The 22,196-nt window shown below is 34.4% G+C and overlaps 1 protein-coding gene and 1 long non-coding RNA gene across 4 annotated transcripts in view; both read right to left on the bottom strand.

Annotated features, from left to right (window-relative positions):
- The window catches only part of LOC135132182 (neuropeptide CCHamide-2 receptor-like), a 225,983-nt gene that overhangs the window by 77,752 nt on the left and 126,035 nt on the right, over window positions 1-22,196 (bottom strand). The gene's annotated exons all lie outside the window — the stretch shown is intronic.
- Window positions 2,373-3,922, bottom strand: LOC135132864 (uncharacterized). Of its 2 annotated transcripts, none has more exons than XR_010281100.1 (3): window positions 3,574-3,922; window positions 2,986-3,527; window positions 2,373-2,704 (listed from the first exon to the last, which is right to left on the bottom strand). It is a non-coding gene; the product is annotated as an uncharacterized LOC135132864 (long non-coding RNA). The 2 variants fall into 2 exon arrangements; XR_010281099.1 differs by having other exon boundaries at window positions 3,011-3,527; window positions 3,574-3,920.

The following is a 22,196-nucleotide window of genomic DNA, read 5'->3' on the forward strand; positions in this document are numbered from 1 at the left end:
GCGGCGCTAAATTTTACTACATTGTGTCTACTTCATATTATTTTTTTAATATTTCTATGTAAACGTTGGTGGCAAGGTCGTTTTTCGAATATATGTTAAAATTTTATTAAAAACAATAGTTCAATATAGGTTTTATTATTTGTCAAATTAAATCCGACTTTCGTCTCAGAGCCAATAAAAAGGTCATCAAAACGGAATAAGGGTGGGTGGGGCTACAGTCTTTTAAGCAAGCAATAGCCCCGCCCACCCGCCCAACTCTTGATTCTAGTGACTTGTCTTAATACTGTTAATTAACGGAAAATTATTATCTTATTAGAAATATGTTATATCGTTGTTAAAAAAATTATAAATCGTAAACAAAGTATCTCAAAAGTATTAAGCTGATAATAAATAAACATACCAAACGTGAAAATTACATTTAAAAAGCAATATTACTGATGCTCCTCCCACTCACTCAAGCTCCACCTTAATAAATCATTTCATTCGCTCGGAGACAAATGCGACTTTTAAAATTGTATTACATTGTGTCTACTTTATATAATTTTTTAACATACCTGTGTAAACACTGACAGTTAGGTAGTTTTTCGAATAAGCGTTTAAAATTTTTGTAGAAAAAATAGTTCTATATAGATTCTATTTGTCAATTTAAATCCGACTTTCGTTTTAGAGCCAATAAAAAAGGTCATCAAAACGGGATATGGGCGGGTGGGTGGGCTACATTCTTATAACAAAGCAACAGCCCCGCCCACCCGCCCACCTTTTGATTCTAGTAACTGATATTAATACTCTTAATTAATGGAAAATTATCATCTTTTTACAATCTTAGACAAATATGTAACACCGTTGACAAAAAAAAACGATAAATCTTAAACAAGGTACGCAGAAAGTATTAAGTTGGTATTAAATAAAAATATCAAATATGAATATTACATCTAAAATGCAATATTTCTGATGCTTCTCCCACTCACTCAAGCTCCACCTTAAAATATTGTTTCATTGGGGCGGAGACAAGGGCGGCGCTAAATTGTGTACACCGTGTTTATTTTATATGTTTTTTTTTTTATATTTTTATGTAAACGTTGACGGCAAGATCGTTTTTCGTATATGTGTTAAAATTGTATAAAAAAATACTTCTAAATAGATTCTACTATTGCTCAATTTAAATCCAACTTCCATCTCTACAGTCTTGTAAGCAAGCAATTACCCCGCCCACCCACCCACCTCTTGATTCTAGTGACTAATCTTAATTACTGTTTAAGCTCTACAATATTTTATAGTACGAGTGACTGCTCTTTTTAATTGTTAAAACCGTTGTTTTTGTGTTCGATTCAAAAAGTTGTTTTGAATTTTGTATTTTTCGCATCTGTTATCATAAAATTGTCTCATCGAATTACACTTGGACTATTAATTTCCAACCAGGTATGTGTAATAGTGTAATCACAGCGGAATATTTGTATGATTAAACTGTCAGTTTTCAAGTTAATTTCGTGCAGGTATGCAACCATTTATACACCCAACAAAACAAATGAGACAACGCGTAACAAATCAGTGCCCACTTGAATGTATGAATGCATGAAAGAGCACTATTTGTGTACGGGTTCATCGTACAAAAGTCAAAGGGAATGGAACAAATTCCCCATCATTCAGTACAAATATCCATAGAGATTATGTACATGCTTCAGTGGTAATATGTACAGAGGTATTGCTGGTTGCAGCCAAACCAAATTAAATAATAGCTCTCTGAGGTTTAAACAACAAGTTTCCAACTCAACACACCACAAACAACGTGAGTAATCGAAGTCTTTCAAACTGTGCAGCCTTGCACTGAAAATGTGGGTGGTAAGTAATGGGAATAATTGTAGCCATTCAGTTGGGTGTTTCTTGTTCTTGACTAATCATTGTTTAACAAGTCGGAAAACTTGGATAATAACGTCGTATGATTACCGTAGTTTTTCAAGCTCTCTAAGGTCAATATTTTTATTTCGATATTTCCTTTTCCTGGATTATTGATTAGTCGTGCAGAAACTGAAATCTGCTTAGTCGCAATAGGTGCATCTAGAATTAAAGGATAAAAACCTCTCGATTTCTGAGAGTACTAATCCCATTTTCCCAACTTTGTACATCTAGTGCACAGCATATCATTCAGTAAAGACAGCTCGTCAAATATTGGAACAACGTGTCCTTATCCAACCGTTTTGATTAGGCGGGATTTTTGAAACGAAGTGGAATATTGGTTGCCTAAATTACAAATACAGCTCGTCCGTAAAACAATGTAAAAGGAACTGATATAAACATCGAATGAACTGAAACCAATTTTTGGAGTGTGGCATGAAGACTACGAAAAAAATACCACTTTGAACAATAAAAAAGAATTGTGCTTATATTTATTTTATTCATTAATAAAAGTCTATCACTTTACCAAGTTAATTTCAACATAAACATATCAACTACCTATTTTGCCAATGCCTTCAATTTTCGCCAAGTGTGAACCGTTTGAAGAGTCAGAAAGTGAACGCTGTTGTTTTCATCTTCCCTGGGAAAAGTACTTTGATGTTTTTGGTTGAATTTTTGTTGTTAGTTAAATTAGTGAAGTAATTCTGAGAACTTTTTCATAGTAACATGGACTATAGTGGTAGACCACCTCGTGATTCCAGGCACAATAAAAAAACCTGCTTCAGAGGCTTCTTTAAATTTCCCTCGGAATCTGTAAGATAAGAAATATAAAGAAGTATATTATTCTATAATCAATACAAAAATTATTTGGTATGCAATTTTTACAGCACAGTGAAAATTCCAATAGTTGTAATGATTTAGGATCTATTTTACTAGCAACTGAATCTAAAGAAAGTAACCAGTGTCAAATTATTAATAGAGTTTTAAGTTGAACAACTTTTGCACATAAATCTGTGGAAGTAAATATGACAGACTACAGACATCTGGACATGGAGGAACAAAATTCTTTAAGTTATGTCTGTGGATACTTACTGAAGAAATGCTTGATGAAATATACCTGTGAAACATGTAGTTATTTTGCCGTTGCACGTAATGTCATCATATATGATAAACTTCTCTGTCACTTCAACGTCTTTGATGATGATCCACCATTTTGGCAATCCTAAAGCTGGCCATTCACACTCCAACGTCCCATTGGATGCAACTGTTGTACAATTCTGTTAAAAAGCAGCAGTACACACACACGTTACGACCTTGCAGTTAAAAATTTGCGATCGTGATGACAACATGTCCGACAAAATGACGAAAATGTACTTTTATAGCTGCTCTCACGATTTGAATAACATACACTGTCGAGTCATGTCCACACATCATCAAATTTCCATCCAATACAACACGATTGTACTGCTGCAGACAGACTTGTTCACCGACCGTCCACATCCAACCGATTTGCATACACAGACGTTCAAAAACACTTCAATTTGGTCATATCAAACACAATTGTTCTGCGGCGTTGAAACGTGAGTGGCGCGCTTAAGATGCTACATGAAACATTCACCTTTTATGTTGCAGCCCTAGAAAAACGATTTGTTTCACTATTTTCTACCAACTCAATTTTACCTTCATGTGGCCGATATATAAAAGCTGCCCTCGTAACTGTGTCCATACCAGCATACCGCACCCCTGTGCCCTGTGTACAGTTTCCACAATATTATTTATTTTATTTATGTGTTCGAACGCGCATTTTCTATTCAGTAAAAATAATAAATCACCGTTACAATATTAAATACCAAACATCTAAAATGTCAAATTTGACGCACAATGTTGACATGGTGGTAAATTTTATTTAGTAACAAGGTTTGCCACTACAGTTTCTAGCCAAAATTCAAGGTCATGTCCTTATTCAACGGTCGATTATTGTTGTTCTAGTCCGTTACGTGTATTTCTTATGGACCTTTCAAAAGCTGTCCTTACTGAATGATATGCTGTGATCTAGTGCAACTCCAGCCCCAGTGTTGCCACCACCGAATTCAGGTCGAATAAACAAAGACCGTGATGGGGGAAATCCGTACCAACGGCCTATTTCATTTACCATGTTCATTGGATTCGGTGAATTTACAAAACCCGCTTCAGTTACTATTTTAAGTGGAAAATGATTTGAACCCTTTTGTTTGAAAATCAGCGCTAAAATATCGCAGCAAACGCCATTTTTCAGCCCGGATTAACGTCCAGCGAAATCCGGGAACGTAACAGTGCACTTAATGAACGAAAACGCTTCCTCGTCAAACGATCTTCCGCCAACTGCGAAAAACAATTTAACGTAAAAAATTCAAATTAAATTTGAAATATCGCCTCAACTGGAACCGCTCCCGCCACCCGCAGCCACTAACTGCGAGCTTAATATTCTTAAGCTCCCCGACACTTAAAGCCGTGAGAACCCTTCAAAGCCAAGAACTTTCTAGGTCACGGTAAAAAACTCGAAAGGCTCTTGCAAATTCACGTTAATAAAAATAAGCCCGAGTTAAATCCGGCGGAAATACGGCCGGTTTTAACAACAATTTTAACGTTTTTTATTTCGCCCCGTTATGAAAGATAAATCTCGCTATCTATCCGCGGTTTATAAACGCCGCAACGCGTTGAAATAACGTGATTTATAGAGCGAGCAGCATTAGAGCCGAGAAAAATTTCGAGATTGTTTGAAAGTTGTTCTTGAAATTGCTCTCGTTTACGTGCTCGAAAACACGTCGCCACTATCAATTTCTGTTTTTTACGGCTTATTTAACGCCATCAAGACGCTGATTTTTCCGCCTAGCTGAGATTAAAGCCGATTTCGATTTAAATATCTGGACGAAATTCCGGCAGTGCTGCGATGGATTGTGGAGCGGAATTTTATGCAAATCTTCGGATAATGAGGTATGAATTAAAATTTCCAACTTGAAGCGGATCATTAATCAAACATTATTTTCGAGTAGTGAGAGCTGTTTTCGTTGCTTAATAAATCAAAGGATTTTTGGATTATTCCGGGCTTGTTGTGTTTTTGCGGGGGTGTCAAACTTTTCGCCCAACTTTTTCATTGCTGAGTTAGTGTCAATATTGTTTTTGAGGCGTGTTTTCAAGTTTTTATAATTCAGGAAGTTGCTCTGGTTGTTTTTTTGTTCGAATGAAGCGAAGAAACGTTTTGTTTTCTTTACATCTTGCTTTTTTAATAATTCACGAACTTGTTAAATTAAAAATTCATAATTTATAACTTTTGCAAATAAAAGCGAAAGGCGGTTATACAGCTTTTAGGGTTTCATGACGAATCTTGTGGATTGAGCCGAAAAAATGGTCCTGTAGTTGTAAATAATTAAAAGAATAAAGTGTATGTTTGGTTGCATATTCTTTATTTTAACCATTGTTTTAACTCAACATGAATGAACTACTTCCTGAATTTTAAAAGTAAACGCAAGAAACTTCTGTAAGTATTATGTAAAACATAATAATAAAGTTGTAAGCTGAAAACTTATTTAAGTAATTGTTTCAGAATGTATTTTCCGTTCTACATGTTTTCTCAAGTAACGCTTGAATGACGGGATTTGTTGAAAACTTTCATTAATTATGTTACTAAAGGGAACGTGATTAAAGTAGCACTTGATTTGAAATTTTCTTGTAATTAGTTTAAAACTACTGTCGCGGCTTTATTTGCGGTACGAGACACGACAAAGTTTTCTCAAGAACATATTTTATCCGACAACGTGTTACGTTTCAACGAAAATCGAAAACTTGAATTTATCGTTTTAAGTAGGTACTCAACCAAATTACGGGAAATTTTTATAACTATAATTAAAATAAAATGTTATTCAAAAACAGAGTTTTTGGACAACTGTTAACTTGTTTAAATATATTTGGTCTGGCGCGGAGGGTCAGTTCGCACTTCTCCACCGATGATAGCGAACAGAGACTCGATCAACAATAGTGCAAAAAATATGTAGCTACATTATATTAATTCAGACACTTTAGATCCAGGGCCACCGCAATACGTCAAATACACAAAAATAACTTTATTAATATATTTATCTTAAAACATACTCAAGTGTGTAGTGATTTGGGCAACGGTTCCAGAAAGAACGAATTATGATTGAATGGTATTTCGCATGTGCTTTTTCATTAACTAAATTATATATGACAGCCGAATTAAACAATTGTTGCTCGATAATCAAAAACTCGTTTACCGAATATATTTGAATTTAATGTGCACGAAATATTATTAACAAAACAAATAACAATGCATTTACTTGCATTATGTTTAAAACGACCTATATTTAGTTATCGGGTAAAACATTACGCATTTATCCATTACTAAAATTAAAATCTGTTTTTGAAATTTGAAAATCAACGTTTTAAATTTAAAATATCAATACCTACATTTATCGAGTTTTATTTAATGTGATAAAAGTAATTTCAGATTGCCGAAGTGTAACGTGGGAAGATTGAAATGAATATTTTATCCGACAGAGCTGCGTTAAAAAATGTTTCATGTTTATTTATTGCCTTCATCAATTAAAAAACTCAGTTATATTTACGGAAGATCAAACTCTAATCTAGACAGGGTTACGTAGAGTTGTTTACGTGATTGTTTACATTTTTAAATAACACATATCTATCATTTTGTTTTCCGTAAACAAAGCAGTAATTTTTGACTTTTTCTCTTAATATGTGTAGTTTTCTTTGAACAACACGATAGTCAAAACATGTTCCACATGGTATTTTCTTGTGCAGAAATATGAACTTTCCATTTAAGCTCCGCCTCCGCCTCACGACGAATAAAACGATTTATCACAATTGAGATGGGGTGGTTGGGTGGGCCTTATCCTTTGATTTTTTTAGTACCTGATAGGTAGCCTTCTGTCAACAATTAAATACTTAAAATACCAAATAGTAAACTTGAGGTTAGAATTGTGTTTTAAATATCGTGTTGTTGAAAATAGATATACACTAAGAAAAAGAACCAAATAATTAAGCCCCACCCACCCACCCCTATCTCAATTGTGATGATTTTTTTATTCGTTGTCACATAGAGCGGCGGAGTTTAATTGCAAAACCCATTTTTTTGTACAAAAATTTACCATTTTAAACATGTTTTCGGTTTCTTCTTCTTCACCTTCTTTGGATCTCCTTTTGCTTTTGAGAGAAGATAATTCCCTATTTTTTCTCAAAGTAGTCTATTTTCTACAATACGATCATGCCTCAAACATGGACTTTGCAGTTAAGCTCCGCCTCCTGATCTCATAACGAATAAAAAATTCATTACAATTGAAATCGGGGCGGGTGGGTGGAGCTTAATTTTTTACTTTTTTTTAAAACTTAAAACACGTTCCAAATGGTATTTTCTTTCAGAGAATATGACTTTTGGCTCACGACGAGTAAAAAGATTTATCACACTTGAATTAGGGGGTGGGTGTGGCTTATCCTCCGATTTTCTTAGTACATATACATAGTCTTTCAAGAATAAAATATTTAAAATATTAAATGGTAAATTTGACGTTAGAATTGTGTTTTAAACATCGTATTGTGGAAAATAGGTATACATTAAGAAAAGAAGTCGAAAATTAAGCCCCACCCATCCGCCTCTATCTCAGTTGTAATGATTTTTTTATTCGTAGTCAGATAGAGGGCGTGCCTCAAACATATGAACTTTGCAGTTAAGCTCCGCCCCTCGATCTTATAATGAATAAAAAATTCATTACAAGTAAGATCAGGGCGGGTGGGTGGGGCTTAATTTTTGACTTTTTATTCTTAATATGTGTAGTTTTATTTTAAGAAGGGCCCCCTGAGATTTTTTTATAGACTTGTGAAAATTCCAAAGGGTCCACAAGATTGTTTCACATTTTTTAAAACATCCACAGTGAACCCCTGAGGTTCTTTCAGATTCTTGAAAAAACCACAAGGAGCCCCTGATATTCTTTCAAATTCTTGAAAACATCCACAAGGAGCCCTGAGATTCTTTTACAGTCTTGAGAAAACTACGAGGGGTCCCCGAGATTCTTTCACATTTTTGAAAAGGACCATAAAAAGCCCATGAGATTTTTTCACATTTCTGAAAATATCCACAATGAACCCCTGAGGTTCTTTCAGATTCTTGAAAAAACCACAAGGAGCCCCTGAGATTCTTTCACATTTTTGAAAACATCCACAAGGGACCCCTGAGATTCTCTAACAGTGTTGAGAAAACTACAAGGGTTCCCAGAGATTCTTTTACATTTTTGGGAAGGACCTTACAAAGTCCCTGAGATTCTTTCACATTCTTGAAAATATCAACGAAGAACCTATGATTCTTTCAGATTGGTGAAAATAACACAAGGAGCCCTCGAGATTCTTTTACATTCTTGAAAACATCCACAACGAACTCCTGAGGTTCTTTCAGATTCTTGAAAACATCCACAATGAACACCTGAGGTTCTTTCAGATTCTTGAAAAAACAACAAGGAGCCCCTGAAATTCTTTCACATTCTTAAAAACATCCACAATGAACACCTGAGGTTCTTTCAGATTCTTGAAAAAACAACAAGGAGCCCCTGAGATTCTTTCACATTCTTAAAAACATCCACAATGAACACCTGAGGTTCTTTCAGATTCTTGAAAAAACCACAAGGAGCCCCTGAGATTCTTTCACATGCTTGAAAATATCCCCAAAGGGCCCCCGAGATTCTTTTACAGTCTTGAGAAACCGCAGGGGGTCCCCGAGATTCTTTCACATTTCTGAAAAGGACCATAAAAATCCCCTGAGATTTTTCCACAGTTTTGAAAATATCCACAATGAACCCTTGAGGTTCTTGCAGATTCTTGAAAAAACTACGAGGAGCCCCTGAGATTCTTTCACATTTTTGAAAACATCGACAAGGGACCCCTGAGATTCTCTAACAGTGTTGACAAAACTACAAGGGGCCCCAGAGATTTTTTCACATTTTTGAAAATATCCACAATGAACCCCTGAGGTTCTTTCAGATTCTTGAAAAACCAACAAGGAGCCCCTGAGATTCTTTCACATTTTTAAAAACATCCACACGGTACCCCTGAGATTCTCTAACAGTGTTGAGAAAACTACAAGGGATCCCAGAGATTCTTTCACATTTTTGAAAAGGACCACAAAAAGTCCCTGAGATTCTTACACATTGTTGAAAATATCCACAATGAACCCCTGAGGTTCTTTCAGATTCTTGAAAAAATCACAAGGAACCCCTGAGATTCTTTCATATTATTGAAAACATCCACAAGGGGCCCCGAGATTCTTTTACAGTATTGAGAAAACTACAAGGAGTCCCCGAGATTCTTTTACATTTTTGAAAAGGACCATAAAAAGCCCCTGAGATTCTTTCACATTCTTCAAAACATCCATAAGGGCCCTTGGGATTCTTTAACAGTGTTGACAGAATTACAAGCGGTCCCAGAGATTTTTTCACATTTTGGAAAAGGACCACAAAAAGCCCCTGAGATTTTTTCTTATTCTTATGGAGATAGAGTGATAGAGTTAGACTCTTTTTCTTTGTTCCAAGTTAATTGTTCAATATGGAAAAAAATCTCAAATTACGTGTTTTTCTCAAAATTTCGATTTAAAAAAACAACATTTTTTTTATTCATTGAAGAGAAAATTTATTTGATTCTATGCAAAATGCACACTGCATGTATATTTGGCATATTTTGGCATTTTCCGTGTTTTTGTAAAAACAATAATACAGTATAGGAGTACTTTTTGCAGACAAGTGATCTCAAGTCCACGGAAAAAAATGTTTAAAATGCGAGAGCAACGAGCACGTTCAGGTTTCATTCAAAAATTATTCATTGATGTGTCTGAGAAGCTAAATTATTAAGGAAAATTTTAATTTAATGTAACAAAAACAATTCTAAAGATTGTTTCTGATCAGTGATCACTGAAACAGCCTGTTCGTTACGCTCGCATTTTAGAAATTGATTTTTTCGAAGTAATTTATCTTGACCGGGAGATCTCGAGAATTGTTATAGTTTTGGAAATTTCATTTTACCCTATAAAATTTGATTGACAATAACGAGACAATAGTACAATGGTTAGAAATATTTATGGCTCACACAAGTTCACCCGAATTTGCCAGAGAACATTTAGCAAGTAGTTTTACTCATTAAATAATGGTCATTTTCGTTCGTAAATAACGATGGTTCCTATCCGGACCTGGATTATTCTGCTTTCTAACATCTGGGCATTACCGGCACGCGACAACTTTAAGTTGTAAATATCTCATGCCATTGTACTACGGTCCGTCACGTTATTGCCAATAAAGTTTTCTAGGGTAGAATGAAGTTTTCAAAATTATGCCCATTCATTTGTGAGTGTTCTTTTTACACTAAATTTATAAAGAGAACAATCAGAATGCGAGCGCAGCGAGCACGTTCAGGTGTTATTAAAAAAATATTCATTAGTGTCCCTGAGAAGCTAAATTATGAAGAACAATTGTCTAGTCATTAAAATATAAGTTTAATGTCTCTGGAACTGAAACATCATGAACGTGCTCGCTACGCTCGCATTTGAAAGGTTGTTTTTTTTTTAGAGTTAATTACTTTGACAAGGTGATCTCGAGATTTGCTGACCCTTCATCCCCAGTTTGTGTTTACGTGACGAAAGTCGGCAGATAATGTGGCGTAATATTGGGGTAATCTGACTCGGCGAAGGCGCGTACGTCATCAAAGGTGCTCATTTGTTGTTAATATGAGACTTCTGCTAAAAACCTATAATTTTTTTTTACATTACTGTAAGTTCGTGGCGTTTTTTCGTTTCGATTATGAGGATTTAAAATTTACCATTTTAAACGTGTTTTAAGTGTTTTGTTATAAAAAAAGGACGTATATTATGAAAAAAGGGCAAAATATAAGCCCCGCCCACCCACCCTATCTCAATTGTGATGGTTGTTTTCAATCGTCGTGAATCGGTGGAGCCTAACTGCAAAATCCTTATTTTTTCAGAAGAAATTACCATCTGAAATTTTTCCAAAATTACCAATTTTTGTTTATTTTGGTTTTAGGTACAAATAAGGACAAAATTAACTTTTATTCCTTCGCTTCCACATTTATTACAACAAAATTTGAAAGTTTTTCAAATCGGTTCGGTCTACACCAAAATTTTCTCAGAATATCACAAATCTGTATGTTTTTTTGACACAGGTCATCAACTAGTGGAAGAACTAATTTTTTCAACATTTAGTTGGGATATGTTTTCCACTGAAATCTTCACGATAAAGCGTCTATTTAGACCGAATTTTTGTCAAGATCAGGAATCTGTTTTAATTTTTCCTATAGGTCGTCAAATGAGGCAAAAATAAATTTTGATTCTGGAGCATCCACCATTTTTACCCAAAAGTTGAAAGTTGTTCAAATCATCCCAGAAAGACATCTGCCCGAACCAAAATTTTCCCAAAATCACAAATTTGTGTTTATTTTGGCTTTGGGTCGTTAAATAAGCAGAAAAATGAACTTTTATTCCTGCGCTACCACATTTCTTATAAAAAATTCGTCAGCACATCACATATATTTTCGATACAGGTCATCCAATAGCATCTAAATTTATAAATCTGTAAAACTTCCGTTCCATATGAAGCATTTAAATCTCCAAGGAAGACTGTTTCAGCCCCAAGAGAAAAACGTGACGTTTCAGCAACAGAAAACAGCGTTCCATACACGTAGATTACTGAAAAAATAACTGCATTATAAAAATTACATGCCCTTTTCACACTATTCTAGATGTTGAAATTTTTATTAACCCTTGAGGGATTAAGAGCCAAACTTCAACTCCCTAAACCAGACCCCGAACCCTCAGTACGTAATACCTTCTAAATCTAAAAAACAAACCCTCCAGTTATAAAAACTGATTTTCGGGGCCTAATTTTTCCCGATTTAGTCCTTGTCGGGTAATCCAAAAACACCATAAAATATTCCCCCGAGCTTAATATCCACACTGCGCCCCTCATAATCCTCATAATGTGAAAACGTAGGCGCGCACGGGGTCAACTCCCCCGTAACCCCGACACTTATGTGCATTCCTTTATTCACCCTCACACAATAACTCCATTCTCTCATAAGAAAAAACGCATCTAAAAAATTTCCCCGGCTGGATGTAAACTAGCCTAATCCTCATTAAGTTCGGATTTATGAAGAAAGCCTGATCCCCCGGGATTTGGAATAGCGTCCTCAATTAGACTGCATCCAGCTCAAAGACATTACGTAAAAATGCGATCCCCAGATTGTCCTAACGGGATCGGAGCCCATTAGGGCGTAGCCTAATTTTTACCGCAAGTGGAAATCGAAGCTTATTAGGGCCGTTAAACAATAGTTCGCGTGCAATTCGGTGTCATAATGTCGGACATGTACGTAACAACGGCCGAAACGAGCATTGCTTTGATAGGGAGCCGACATGCAATTCGGAGGAATTGTGGGCATTAAGATTTGGGCTTTGTTGATAAGGGCCGTTATTAGGCTTATTCTGCCACTTTCATCTATCAAGGCGGACATAGGGGGCTTCGAGTGAATGACGCTTTAATGGCACAATGGGCCATAAAGTGCGGATTAGACGGAAAAAGTATTGTGGCAATGATGTAAATTATTATTTTTAATTACTCGAGGGAGTTTAAAGTCCTCGTAAAGCTCGAAAAGCTATAAAGGGAGCAAAGTGGCGATAAAGATGAAGAGGTGATTATGAATAAAGTCGACAACAAAGCGACTTGATGCAATCTGGAAAAACAACGTCTAATTTGCTGAGTGCTATCTCTCGGAGTTATCGGGCGTTGTGTTTTTAAATTCGCCAGAATGGAAAAGCACAACACAGGGTTTAATTTTGCATGATAGTTTGAATGGGGAAAACGAGTAGAACATGCTGCCTTGAGAAGATGCAGACAATTGAATGCAGCGATGCGTTTTTTATTGTTTTAACTTTCTTCAAGCGTGAATTGCAGTAATTCTGGTTGATCCAAAGTCAAAACAACAAAACAGTCGTTTTCAAAAGTCTTGGTGCTTGCGTACGAAGATTTTGTTTTTGTGCTAGGAAGCGGAGACACTGAAAATGGTTTATTGTGTTGAACAAGACACTTTCGTGGGACTTCGTAAACGAAGAGTTAGTGAATTCTGTAACCGCTTGTAAGCAAGAACATCTGGTCAAATACTTTGATTATAATTCAAGAAACATCGTTAGAGGCTCACGTTAGAGATGTAATTTAGAGATTTGTTTGAACTGCCAGTGTCAACAAAGAGAAATCTTGTGGAAGACATTCAGTATCTGAGGAAGTTGTTGATGATTTGAGACGACTCGAGCAGAATCGGCAGACGCCTTTGACAAAATTTCCTCAGCAGTCAAGAGTTCCTGTTGCAACATGAAATTGGGCAATGGGTATTAATGAAAGGATTACAAAACATTTTTGAAATTAAAGAGACATTTTCAACATTTACTGTGATGTTTAACCGCAATAAATTTGTTTCCCTTTATTATAATGAATTAGTTTTATTTTTTAAAAGGATATGGAGCATTCAGGCAACCAGTTATATAAATGCGTGTGGTATTAATCGTGCGTCCTTGGACATATAGTCAGGCCTAAAACTGAAAGGTGGCACGTGTTCATGGCCTATTTCGACCCTCGCTCTGGCAAAGGATACAAAATTTATTACAATTGAGATCGGGCCAGGTCTAGATGGGGCTTAATCCTTGACTTACTTTTTTATTTAATAATTAGAGTTTTCTTTGAACAAGACGATTATTTCAGAACATGTTTCAGATGGTAGTTTCTTGTAGAAAAATAAGGAATTTGCAATTATGCAATGAATGAAAAATTCATTACAATTGAGATTGGGGCTTAATTTTTGACTTCCTTTTTAACTTAACAATTATATTTTTCTTTTATTTCGGTCCAAACAGATGTCTAAAAATGGTGGATGCGCCAGAATACAAAATAACTTTTTCCTCATTTGACGATAAAAACAGATTCGTGATTTTGAGAAATTTTCTGTTCAAATTGATGCCCTTTCATGAGGATTTGAGCAGCTTTTTTGAAATTTTCTCTAAAAATCTATAGAAAATGAAAATGGTAGGAAACTTCATTTTTCTCTTAGAGCTACAGCAAAAATGAACACAGCTTCATGATCCTGAAAAAATTTTTATCGAAACAGATGCTTTTCCAGTACGATTTGAGCAAAATAGTGGATCTTCCAGAATAAAAATTCACTTCTTCCTTGTTTGACGATCCCCAGCAAAAATAAACACAGGTTTGTGCCTGTGAGAAGATTTCGGTTTTTAGAGACGACTTTGCCAAAGGATTTAACTTACTTTCAAATTTTGACCGAAACTGGTAGAAGCGCTGGAACAAAAATTTACTTCTCCCTCATTTGACGATCTACAAGAAGAATGAAGACAGATTTGTGATCCTCACAAAATTTTGGTTCAAACAGGTGTTTTTTCGTAAGGATTTGAGGAAGTTTCAAATTTTGTCTAAAAAAGATGCACCTCAATAAAAATGAATTCTTCCTTATTTAATGGTCTACAGCGAAAATATACACGTATCCTATGATCCTGAGAAAAATTTGATTTAGATAGATGTCTTTCCAAGAGGATTTGGGCAACTTTGACACTTCGAGCAAAAATGGTGGATGTGCAAGAATAAAAATTTATTTCTCCCTTATTTAACGACCTTCAGCAAAAATAAACACGAATTTGTGATTCCAAGAAAAGTGTGTCTTTTCGAGAGGGTTTGAACAAAAATTTCAAATTTTGAGTAAAAATAGTGGATGCGCTGGAATTGATTCCATCGTTTAACGATTTAGAGAAAAAATAAACATGGATTTATGAGTCTAAGGAAATTGGATTTTTATAGATGCCTTTGCGGAACTGTTTAAGTAAGTTTTAATTTTTGTATCCAGGTGGTGGACGTGCCAGAATAAAAATCAATTTCTTTCTTATTTAATAAACTTCGGCAAAAATAGACACAGATTCTCATGATATTGAGAAAATTTTGATTTAGCAAAAATGGTGAATGCACCTGAATGAACATTAATTTTTATCTCATTTAACGACCTATACGAACATTAACGACAGATTTGTAAACCTGAGAAATTTTTGGTTCAGACAGATGCTCTTCCGGGAGGATTTGAGCAACTTCTAAATTTTTAGCAAAGATGGTGGATGCGCCAGAATAAAAATACTTTTCTCCCTTTTTTGACGACACAGGTTTGTGATCCGAGAAAAGTACGAGTATGCTTTGACCAATGCATTTCAGCAACTTCCAAATTTTTGAAAAAATGGTGGATGTGCTAGAATAAAAATTAATTTATCCCTCATTTGACAGCGAAAATAAAGACACATTTGTGATCCTCACAAAATTTAGTTCAAACGGATGTTTTTTCATAAGCATTTGATGAGCTTTCAAATTCCATCTAAGAAAGATGCATCATAATAAAAATTCTCCAGCAAAAATAAACACAAGTGTGTGATTTCGAGTAAAGTTTGGCTTTTATAGGTGCCTTTCCGGGAGGATTTAAGTAAATTTCAAATTTTGAGTAAAAATAGTGAATATACCACAAAAAATATTCACTTCTTCCTTGTTTGATGACCTCCAGCAAAAATAAAAATCGGTTTATGAGAAAATTTCGGTTTTTACAGATGCCTTTGACCAAGGATTTACTCAACTTTCAAATTTTGAGCGAAACTGGTGGATGCGCTAGAATAAAAATTCATTTTTCCCTCATTTGACGATTTACAGGGAAAATGAAGACAGATTTGTGATCCTCACAAAATTACTGGAATAAAAACAACTTAGATCATTTAACGATTTACAGAGAAAATGAACACAGATTCGTAATTTTAAGAAAATTTGGTCTTTGGAAGATGCCTTTGGGGAATTGTTTGAGGAACTTCCAAATTGTGGAAGCGCCAGAATAAAAATTAATTTCTCCCTTATTTAAAAACCTACAGTAAAAATACATATAGATTCGCATGATACTGACAAAATTTTGATTTGGGAGATGACTTTCCGGGAGAATATTAGGAACTTTCAAGTTTTGAGCAAAAACGATGGATGCGTCAGAATAAACATTCATTTTTCTCCTGTTTAATGATCTTTAGGAAAAATAACGACAGTTTCGTAAATCTGAGAAAATTTCGGTTCAGAGAGAAACTTTTTCGGGAGGATTTGAGCAACTTACAAATTTTGAGCAAAAATGGTGGATTTGCCAGATTAAAAATTTCTTTCTTTCTTGCTTAACCATCTCCTAAACACAGGTTTGTGATTGTAAGAGAATTTTGGCCTTTACAGATGGGTTTGTCAAAGGATTTAGCCTATTTTCCAAATTTGAGCGAAACTGGTGCATGTGTTAGAATTTTTCCCTCTTTTAACGATTTACAGGAAAAATGGTGACAGATTTGTGATCCTCACAAAATTTTGGTTCAAAGAGACGTTTTTTTATGAGGATGTGAGCAGCTTTCAAATTTTGTCTAAAAAGATGCGCCAGAATAATAAATTATTTTTCCCTTATTTGCCGACCTTCAGCAAAAATAAACACAAGTTTGTGATTGCGAGAAAAGTTTGGCTTTTACAGATGTCTTTCCAGGATAGTTTGAGCAGAAATTTCAAATGCTTTTTGCTCCCATTTAACGACCTCTAGGGAGATTATCGACAGATTCGTGAACCTGAGAAAATTTCGGTTCGGGCAGGTGTTTTTCTGGAAGGATTTTTACAACTTTCAAATTTTGAGCAAAACTGATGGATGCGCTAGAAATAAAAATTCATTTCTTCCTCATTTGTCGATCTACCGGAAAAATGGAGACGGATTCGAGATCCTCACAAAATTTTGCAGCAAACAAGGTGGTTTTTCTTAAGGATTTGAGCAGCTTTCAAATTTTGTCTAAAAAAGACGCATCAGAATAAAATGAATTCCCCCTTATTTAATGATCTACAGCGAAAATAGACGCATATTCTTATGATCCTGAGAAAATTTTGATTTAGATAGATGTCTTTCCAAGAGTATTTGGGCAACTTTTAAATCGTGGGCAAAAATGGTGGATGCGCCGGAATACAAACTTATTTCTCCACGGTCTCAGCAAACATAAACACAAGTTTGTGATTCAGAAAACTGTTTGCCTTTTATAGGTGCCATTCGGGCCGGATTTTGCGTAAAAATAGTGGATGCGCTGGAATAAAAATTGATTCGATCATTTAACGATCTAGAGGGAAAATAAACACAGATTCGTGATTCTAAGAAAATTTAATTTTCGGGGAACTGTTTGGATAACCTTCACATTTTGGATCAAAATGGTGGAAGTGCTAGAATAAAAATCATTTTCTCATTTATTTAACAACCTACAATGAAAATAAACACAAATTTGCTCAATACCGAGAACATTTTGATTTAGACAGATGTCTTTCTGGAAGGTTTTGAGCAAATTTTAAATTTTGAGCAAACAAACATTCATTTTTCTTTGTTTTAACGACCAATAGGAAAATTAAAGACAGATTTCTGAGTATGAGTAAATTTCGGTTCTTAACGGACGTTTCTTCGTGAGAATTTGGGCAATTTCCAATTTTTACCAACAATGAAATAAAAAAAATAATAAAAAATCATTTTTTTGTTGATTGGTAACCTATAGGAAAAATAAGGACAAATTCGTGATCCGATTCAGAAAGATGCTTTTTCGTAACAGTAAATTTAACAAAAAACACTAGAAATCTTCAAGATTATATCAAAGGCTTCAAAAACAAAACACCAGAAGCTCTCAAGATTCCTTCAAACTTTTTCGAACACGGAACACCAGGAACCTGCAAGATTCTTTTAAATTCTTAAAAAATGAAAACTAACGACCCCAAGACTCTTTTAAATTCTTAATAAAAAACACGAGAGTCCGTAAGATTATTTTAGATTCGTTCTGAATGAAAACCCCTGGAGCTCCCAAGATTTTGTCAGTCTTTGAAAAGAAAACATTAGAGCTGTCAAGATTCTTTCGAAACGGAAATATTTGGAGTCTTCAACATTGTTTGAAATTCATAAAAAATAAAATGCTAGTGACCCCCAAGATTTTTTCAAATTCGTTCTCATCAAGATTCTTTCAAATTAAAAAAGACATTAGGAACTTCAAGATTCTTTGCTATTAAAAAAACACTAGGACTCTTAAGATTCTTTCAGGTTCGTTCTGAAACCAAACACGAGAAACCTTTAATCTTTTAAATTCTAAAAAAAAAAAACAATGGAGTCCTCAAGATTGTTTCAAGTCCCTTCTGAAAGAAAACACCAGGAGTCCGTAAGATTATTTCGAATTATTTCAAAAACGAAACACCAGGACCCTCCAAGATTATTTCAAATTCGTTCTAAAACAAAACGCGAGGAACCTCAATAATATTCTTTTAATTATTCCAAAAAAGATTTTAGGGGCTTCAAGATTCTTTCAATTTCTTTCAAAAAGAAAAAGCAGGTATCCCTAAAATTCTTCAACATTTTTCAAAAACAAAACACTAGAGGCTCTCAAGGTTTGTTGACACAGGAACACCAAGATTCTCTTAAATTCTTAGAAAAACAATAGGTCCCCCAAGATTCTTTCAAGTTCGTTGTGAAATGAAACACTAGGAATCCTCAAAATTCTATGAAAGCTTTTTAAAACAAAACACCAGAAGCTCCCAAGATCCCATTTTTTTCGAAAATGGAGCAGAAGGAGCCCCCAAAATCTTTTAAATTCTTTAGAAATAAAACACCAGCGATCTCCAGGATACTTTCAAAGTCTTGAAAAACAAAATATACTCGCCCCCAAGATTCTTTTAAATTCCTCATAAAAACACGAGGGTTAGTAAGAATTTTTCAGATTCATTCTGAATTAAAACACCAGAGTTTTCAAGATTCTTTCGAAAAGGAAATAACAGAAGTCTCCAACGTTCTTTTACATTCATTAAAAATAAAGCACCAACGACCCCCTAAGATTTTTTCAAATTCGTTCTGAAAACACCAAAAACCCATAATTCTTTCAAACTCTAAAAAAATACAGTTGGCACCTCAAGATACTTTTAAATTCGTTCAAAATAAGGCATCAGAGGTCCCCAAATGTCCATTAATTTTTTTCCAATCAGGAGCCCCATCACTTATTTAAATTCTTTCAAAAAAAAACACCCACGACTTCAAGACTATTTTAAATTAAAAAAAGAAAAAAGAACACCAGCCCCCCAAGATTAAAAAAAACAGTACTCTTTAAAAACAAAATAAGAACCTTTGAAATTTTTTCGAAAACGGAACAGCAGGAGCCTCCAAAATTCTTTTAAATTCATAAAATAAATCACCAGAGACACCCAGGTTTCTTCCAAAGTCTTTAAACAGGACATATCGCAGCCCTGAAAATTCTTTTAAGTTCTTAAAAAAAAAAAAAACGCGAGGGGCCTCAAAATTTTTTCTGATATACATATTCTGAATAAAAAAACCAGGATTCCGCAAGATTATTTTGAATTCTTTCAAAAACGAAACACCAGTAGCGTTTAAGGTTCTTTCAAATTCGTTATACAACAAAACACGAAGAGCCTCAATAATATTCTCTCAAATTCTTACAAAAAAAGATTTTTTAGAGACTCCAAGATTCTTTCAAATATTTTCTCAACGAAAACAGTGGTTCCCCTAGATTCTTTCAAAAATAAAGAACGCTAAAAGCCCAAAGGTTCTTTCAAATTCTTTCTGAGCTAATCGCAATGACCTGGGAGTTTAAGAAAAACATGGGGACAGCAAGGTCCTTCAAATTTTTTGAAATTGTTAAAAGAAAAATAAGACACAGGGATCGTAAGACAAACAAAAATGCATTTTCTTAATATGCAATTTCCAAAACTAAACTGGAATGATTTCTCTTCTTATAAAATTTGGACAAGATAAAGACGACTCTGTATAGTTTTTAACACCTAAGTATTAGTACTAGTGCTAGAAAAGTTGAAAAATTTTGTGGTACAATTTTGTCCATTTTGTGTTTAGAGAAGTTTTTAGTACTTAGGTCTACAGCAAAATAAACATATAATCTCATTTTCCTGAGAAAATTTTTGGTTTTGATAGATGCCTTTCTAGGCATCTATCAAAACTAACTTTCAAGTTATGAGCAAAAATGGTGAATGCGCCCGAATAAAAATTGATTTTTCGGTTATTTGACCATCTCTCCTTATTTAACGATGTACTACACTAAAAATAAATATACTCTCATGATCCTGAGAAAATTTTGATTTAGCTAGATGCCTTTCGGGAAGGATTTGGGCAACTTTCAAATTTTGAGCAAAAATGTGGGAAGCACCCGAATAAAAATTCATTTCACTATTATTAGTAAAAATAAATACAGATTTTTATTGTCTTGAGAAAATTTTGATTTAAATAGATGTCTTTCCAAGCGAATTTGTGCAGCTTTCAAATCCGGAGCAAAAATGGTGGATGCGCCGGAATACAAACTTATTTTTTTCACTAGCAGCCTGGACGCATGCAAATGTCGACTCATTTAGTGGTAGCAAATTCAACTTTTGCTACCACGGGTTCAAAAAGAAAAATTGAGGTTATGTACGCAATGTTTGATGTGATTATTTCTTAAAAAATGAACAAATGTGGGCTACAAACATTACTTGAGTATACGCATGGTAGTTGGTAGACGGTAGAAGATAAAATGATTAACTCAGCGACAAGTATAAACGATTTTCTTTGTGTTGAAGATTTAGATCAAGTTTGATTAGAAATCAAAACAAAATCACGTTGCGTCAAAAAATTGAACGTTTATTTTTCAGTTTATTGTCTTATGGTTTCTACTAGTGAAAAAAATAGTATATTAACCACGGTTGCAAAGCCACTTCTAGACCTCGCACTTAGAGCCCTCGACGCTGCGCGTCTCGGGTTCTAATTTGCGCTCGGTCTAGAATGCTTAGCCTTGCAACCTTGGCTAATAATATACTATTTTCCTTCTTCAGCAAAAATAAACATAAGTTTGTGATTCCGAGAACAGTCTGGCTTTTACAAATGTCTTTTCGGGAGTATTTGAGCAGTTTTCAAAGTTTGAGTAAGAATCTTGGATGCGCCAGAATAAACATTCATTTTTCTCCTATTTAACAACCAATTGAAAAATTAATGACAGATTCGTGAACCTGAGAAAATTTTGGTCCAAAACAGATGCTTTTCCGAGAGGATTTGAGCAACTTTCAAATATTTGAGCAAAAATGGTGGATCCGCCAAAATAAAAATTCATTCAAATTCAAACTTTTTGTTAATATGGTGGAGATGTCAAAATAAAAATCAGTTTCACCCTTATTTAATAACCTACAGCAAGCATAAACACAGGTTCGTATGATATTGAGAAAATTTTGATTTAGGGGATGGATTTACGGGAAAATTTGAGCAACTTTCAAATTTTGTCCACCTATAGAGAAAATAAACAGTATTATTATTATTAATTAGGTTGGTCAACAGGCACTAAGGTCCAATTACACACTACCACGTATAATTAAAAAGATGAGAGATGGACTAAGCTCCAAAAGTAGTTATAATTACCACTGAGTTATGAAAAACTTTTAGAGTGTAAATTGCCGATTTAATTACATAAGTATTGTCATGATCCTCAAAAATTTTGATTCGAAAAGATGCTCTTTCGTAAGGATTTGACAGTTTTTAAATATTTAGCAGAAATGGTAGATGCGCCAGAATAAAAATTCATTTTGTCCTTTTTGACGACACAAGTTGGTGATACCGAGAAAAATTTGGCTTTGACAAATGCTTTTCCAAATTTTGGGGCAAAAGCTGGATGCGCAAGAGTAAAAGTTCGTTTTTCCTTTACTTGAGGAGCTACAATAAAAGTAGCGACAAATTTTTGGTCTTGAAAAAAAAAAAAAAGATTTAGATAGTTGCCATTCCGGTAGGATATGAGCAACTTTCAAATATTTTGTGAAAATAGTGGATGCGCCAGAATAAAAAATCAGTTCTTGTTTACTCGATGACCTACAGCAAAAATGAACAGCCACTTAGGATTCTAAGAAAATTTCGACGTATAAAGACGAAATTTTCCAATAATTTCCTTTGGCAAACTTAATTATTAATTTGGTTTTATAATACTTATCGAATGTGCGTTAAAATTATCATCCTATGGTTTTGTTAAGTAAAAAAAAAAATAAAATTTCGTTGTGCCGCATGTTATCAGTAATAAATTATTTAGGTTTAATTAAAAAAATTAAAACCTAACTTTTTATGAAATCGAATAAACTTTGTTTTTGAATAAACTTGTT

This window comes from Zophobas morio, unplaced genomic scaffold (genome assembly GCF_036711695.1).
Source record: "Zophobas morio isolate AGI-343-1 ecotype UQ-CSIRO unplaced genomic scaffold, CSIRO_AGI_Zmor_V1 ptg000021l, whole genome shotgun sequence".
In the NCBI taxonomy this organism is placed as follows: domain Eukaryota; kingdom Metazoa; phylum Arthropoda; class Insecta; order Coleoptera; family Tenebrionidae; genus Zophobas; species Zophobas morio.